This window comes from Ictalurus punctatus, chromosome 9 (assembly GCF_001660625.3).
Source record: "Ictalurus punctatus breed USDA103 chromosome 9, Coco_2.0, whole genome shotgun sequence".
Classification (NCBI taxonomy): Eukaryota; Metazoa; Chordata; class Actinopteri; order Siluriformes; family Ictaluridae; genus Ictalurus; species Ictalurus punctatus.
The window spans coordinates 21,008,221-21,014,611 of NC_030424.2; positions in this window are offsets into that span (position 1 = coordinate 21,008,221).

Genomic DNA, 6,391 nt, shown 5'->3' on the forward strand with positions numbered 1-6,391 from the left:
TGAAAACATTTAATCATGTAAAAGATTCTGCAGTTTGTAGTATTATCTTGGGACCTTTCTTAAAAAGCCTTTTCAAAATCAGAGCCTTCCACACCACACACTGAAAGGTCCAGTCCTATACTAAGCAAATGAAAACACATTGTAGAAGTCAGACTCAATTTTTTCACATCACAGGTTTAAAAATAGAATATCGTGTATCTGGCTTAACACTTGGAATTTTCATTTTACTGTGAAAGTGATCTGTAAATATAAGATACATTAAAAGCCTTCTCTAACCTGTAGGTGTGATTACCTGCTTTGCATGTCAAAAAAAAAATCTGGATCAGGTAAGATGTGGTCATTGGTTTTGAATAAATAAGTAAACATGCTCTATATGATTCCTTCTTACAGGTAAACATATCAGTGTCTGCAGTTTGGTCTCACTGCATGCTCAACATTTTACTGTCTCTTCAATTAAATTTCATTTGCAAAACCCACAGGAAACACAGTGGGATCGGTGAGAATTAGCAATCCTAAACCACTGTCTGAGAGCTAGGCTCAATGTAGGCTGCATCAGATTATATCCTAGTAAGATCACTCAAAATATCAGAAAAAGTCTATTACTGAAATAATAGTACCATTCTCACTGATGCCACCTCTGTCTCTCTGATAAACCTTACCATTTAACTGTGTAAATAAAAAATAATAATAATAAAAAAAATAAAAGTCATGCTTTGAAAAATTTTAGAATTACTCTGACTTTGTTTAGTAAACTGTTACCTGTGTGGAAAGCAGCCACTCAGCTGTCACCTATTCATCACTAACATTCATATCTTATAAATGTTAAAAGATCAAAGATCCAGTGTAGATCAGACTTCTTGGTAAGTAAGCAATGAACAATGGGAAATGTATTTACAACAAACCAGAGATGGTGTTACTTCCACTGAAACAGCACATATTAATCCAGTTGAGTCACAAGAAAATGCATACACGCATACAGAAACAACCCAAAAAGTAAATCGAACCAACAAAGACTGATGATCATTTTGTATATAGTGTTGATTTGTTGCTTATCTATTGTGTAGCAAGCTACGCTTAAGCATACATCTCATCAGAAATACAGTGTCCAGTGAATGCTAATAGCACCAAAAAATGGTGCAAAATTAAACAAGCATGTCAGTGTGCTGTCATATCGCATACTGCCATGATAGTGAATCCTCATTTTAAATGGCATAGCTCAGAATAATTGTAGGCCATATGATTTTCTGCTTGTCTGTCCTGGCTGAGAGTGTAAAATTGGCGAAAACAGTTGTCAACTTTTGTGCCCCGTTATCTCTTTGTTCCTTCATGCAGTCCGAATTTAAATTTAATGCATTCTCTCCCAACTATGTCTCTTCGTGATATCTTGTATTCTCCTTTAATATTCAATGGTTTGTTAATTATTAAAGGTATGTATTTGAATTATAAATATACTAGTTATACAGAAGTAGGCAAAGCAGGCATATAGCCTCAGGCTAAATTCTTCCATTACCCATTATTTTGCAGCCTCCCGCCACCATTTCCCTGCCTTCCTATCTTTATGTCATCTCCAAAAAACAGCCAGGCATTCCTTTGTACTCCCCTACCCCTCCCTGCTATGACCACAAAAAATCATCCCCTTTTCAATACGTATGGGTGCTGTTTCCTTGAAGAAGGATGTCATACCTGTCTTAAATATAATGAATTTCTATCTTCAAGGCGTTGCAGAATCCCAGACACTCCCCTCAGAAAGCTGCCTGGTGCTCCCCTATTCAGCCATCCTGCTTGTCACCAATCACCTGGCATGGCATGCTGTACAGTGAATCATTAACTGTGTCAGAAATGACTGTGCTTAGAGAGGAGGCCCATGGATTGTGTGGTATATACTGTATATATATATATATATATATATATATATATATATATATATATATATATATATATGTGTGTGTGTGTGTGTGTGTGTGTGTGTGTGTGTGTGTGTGTGTGTGTGTGTGTGTGTGTGTGAGAGAGAGAGAGAGAGAGAGAGAGAGAGAGAGAGAGAGAGAGAGAAGAAGTGCCGAAAATTGTAAACAAAGAATTTAGGCTTCCTCCAAACAACTTGGTTTCCTCCTTCTATCTCCTCTTACTGTGCCTCACTCCCTCCTAGGAATTGATGAATAAAATACTAGAGTTGCTGGATAAAGAGAGGACACTACAGTAACTGTCAAACACCAAGATAAAAAGTTGAGATGAAATATTAAATTCAGGTCTCTATCCCTGTCTTCTTGTGGATTTAAAGAGAAGAAAACTTTATGCTCTTGCAAGTTGGCATTCCTTTCAGGTTCGAATGAAATTCTAGCTTTGGAATTTTTTTTTACTTTTCTTGGTCTGCTGTTGGAAAGGTTTGATGCTTCAGTATGTATGGCGTATATTCAAGTACACAGCATTGAACATGCACATTCTAATTGACATTTGCTAAATCGAAAAGATATGAAGATTTTATGGTTATTTCAAATACATTTTGTCACATGTGGTACGGCTTAAAATAGCCATTGTATATTGGTAATCTCTTACTGACCTGCAGTTACAAGCTCAATGCTCTGCAAAAAAGCTGCTTATTGGCTTAATCCATGGTAAAACCCAAGGATATTCTCTCCCTATCTACAGGATATTCACCCACCTACCTCTATCACTGAGCTGACTAATTTTCTTTCAATTTCCGCTGCTCTTTTCCTTTGAAGAAGCTAAAGAATGATTGATAATGGATGGAGGAAAAGCAGAGTGGTTCTGTTTTTAACCTTGCTCAAGCCATTAATCCAGTTTATGCCCATGAAGGTAATAAAGGAGACAATGAATTAGTCATTAAAGCACAGGTCAGTTTATTAGAAAGCCTGATTGAACTGCAAAATGACTTCTTGTGGGTGAACATGTTGGGGAAATCTGCCGAGCGAAGATGGGAAGAAAAAAAAAAGAATGTAGTCAGTTTCTCAATTCCTCCACAGAGACATGGATTTCGCTTTGAGCAAACACTGTAAACCTACAGGGATGTGTGGAGATCAAAATTAGCCAGTAACCTTGATACTTCCTCTGTGGTCATGGAACTGCTTTCAGAGGCAGGGCCTGTTTGTCGGTGTGCTACATTTCCTCACACTGAAGGTGTAAAATGTTTTGTTTGTGACCCTCTATTGGCCTGCACCTCTCTTCAGCAAGGGCACAGCCATCGGCAGAATAAATGGCTTCAAAGGCCTAGGTGATCTAACGAGTCCCTCAGAGTAACCCCAAACACATGCCTGGTCTTTATAAGAAACCAGTGAGCTTGCTGACCTCCTGCACAGGTTATACAGTCATGGCAGACAGAAGAACCTTCTTACTGTTTGATAAGATAGATTTATTTAAGTGGATTCTGGTATTGTTATTAAATAAGGCAAAAAGTTTCAGTTTTGGATAAATAGATCCAGTATACTCAGAAAATATAGTACTTTATAATAATAATAATAATAATAATAATAATAATAATAATAATAATAATAATAATAATAATAATATGTTAAGAGATAGGGGAAAATCTTCTTCTCCTTTTTTTTTAAGCAGAAATCAGGAAAATAACTTTAATATACACATATGTACATAATATACATAATAAACCTAGTGCTGTGAATATGAAAATGTAAGATAAATAAACATAGAAAAAATCAGTTTGATTTAGTTGCTATTAACTGGGAATTTAGGTATTGTTATGAAATAAATATCTACATTTTAAAATATAAAATCTAGTGTTGGCATTATTTTTAACCAGAAGTCACAGATAGTACGTGTGTTGAACATGTTGAGTTTCTATAAAATAGTATTTTATGATACTGTTACAACAGTCACAATGACTTACGTAAATAAAATAAAAGTATATTTTGAAATACTACACTTAAATGATGCAGCAGTATTTCAAGCTCTCTGTGAAAGGGAATAACTCATCCTTTAGGATATTTAGACTAAATGAAGAAAAATATTCTTCATTTAGTCATCTAGCAAACATGACCAGTTCATTAGCAACATAAAATAAAATATAAATATATAATATATTATAAATACAGTATGTAATCTAATGTGATATAGTCTACAGGTGATATAAACACTCACTCGAGTGCAGGTTTGTTCATAGTAGGACGGAGGTATCTGTCTTTAATCTACTATGAACTTTGAATATTTTCACCTTGTTAATTTGTGGTTGCCGCTCTGTGTGCACACTCTCCCTAATGAGTGAAATTGCTTATGAAAGGAAACTCTATTAGATGGTGGAAAGATTAATGCACTCTGACAACATGTCTTTCCTCAAGGTGCTTTGGTGGCGTGACGTAACTCACTCGAACCTCAAGGATCTCTTGCTTTCTCTCTTTCTCTCTCTTTCCATATCTCTCTTTCTATCTCTCTCTCTCTCGCTCTCTCTCTCTCTTATTATCTCTCTATGTCCCTCTCTCTCTGCTCTGTCTTGTATCTATTGAAAGATGACAAATTTAATCATTTAGGTCAGGTGACACTACAAAAGTATCTTGAAATGAGAAAAATTCAAGCATGTAAATAAGCTAGTGTTGAGGTACCAGAATAAGGCATCTTTTTCACACACTGAGGATCTGTTTCATCGGCCGCCATTTTAATTGCTGCCGAGGGTGAGTAATGGGCAATGCTACTAATGGCCATCTACTAATACACATAAATATTTATATGGGCATTATTAGCATCAAGATATATGACACCAATATTAACAAGTCACACCCTCATTGTCTCTAACAGCGGGATAGTGAATAAACAAACAAACAATTATATAAATAAATAAATACATACATACATTTCCTAAACTTGTTTCTGAAAAAGAGAGAAAGAAAAGAAATAAGAAAGACGGCTACTCCTACACTCCTGTATTCATGCACTTATTGATTGGTCTCCTAATCATCTGTATTTTCTGGTAACACTGTTTATCTTGGTCTCAAGTGAGGTAGAGACATCTCTTAAATGCTGAAATAATCCAAACCAACAAAATTTGGTCTCTAGATTGGAAGACGTTGAGCAAATCATTGAAGTCCATAGCTTAGGTTTTGTTTGTAATAAAGGCTTTAGAAGAAGGATTCTTATCATTTATGTAATGATTTTTAAATGTATTTCAGGTGAAGTTTTCAACTATGGGGAAAAAGGAATAAATAAATTATGTAACAGTTGACATTTAGAAGAAAGGCCACATGTGAAGGTCCTACTTTAACATCCTATTCTCAACTCTATGTTTTCCATGTCAAATTTTATCACCTTGCCATCTTCCCCATGTTCCTCTTTCATCTCCCATACATTCAATTCCCGGTCCTTCCCAGCACTCCAGTCCAAATTCCCCCATAGTCACACAGCCACTCTTAATATAATAACCATCAACTAAAGATGTGCTACGCACTTGCAAATTAATTTTCTGTTGTAGCAGCCAAGTAACAGAGCAATGCATTTTCCCACTTTTATTCATGTATTTCCCCCTGAAATCAACACAGCGTAAAATCACTGCTGTTCAGGAGTCAAAGGATCATCCAGCACCTTCTATTTTCAATGAGGCGTAGAGTGAATTTCCCCATTCAATTTTCTAACTTCTATGAGCCCTGTGTTTAAAAAGGCAAGGATGCTATTGAGACAAATCCACTAATGACTAATTTCTCCATAAGGTGTCCATAATTATCATTACTTTGTTATAGTTCCTGGTTGTGGATAGGATATGAGAGCATATTGAGAGCAAATGAGCTTTAGCCAAAGCTGATGATTTCATTGCGAAGGCCTGCATGCAAATGATCCCAGAATAACAGTGAACATATTGCACGTTCACTCAAAATCAGGACAGAACACCTCTTCCATGCAGCTGGACATAGTGCAGACGGATCAGGAGTCTTAATGACTGACTGCAGAGGTGGAGGATGTATTGAATTTGGGGACTATGTGTGTGTAATTAACAGTGCTCTCATAAAACTAACAAAGACGGTGTGATTTTATACACTCTAATTTTGAAACATTTGCGTTGAATTTGAAAAATATATATATTTTTAAATCCAAGAGAGGAGAAAGTTAGAAGAGAACTCTTTGTGCTTTTCTGTCTTTCTGGTAGTTGAAGGCTCGTCCATCTTGAGTGTGTTACAAATGTGTACTTTTATAGAGAATTCAAATCTGGTCTCATTTCCGTTTCAAAGATGACTGCTCATCCTGTTCTTGCCATATGCCAAGCTGTGAGAGGAAGAGCGAAAGAGAAAAAAAAATCTGTTTAAAATGCTTCATTGCATTATGAAGATATAATTGTTCCCCCTTAGCTCCAAAACAAAGAGCAATCAAACTATGTGTTTATTTTTAATTTCCCATGCATGTTTTCTATCTTGGCATATGCTTTCTTAAGAGTGGA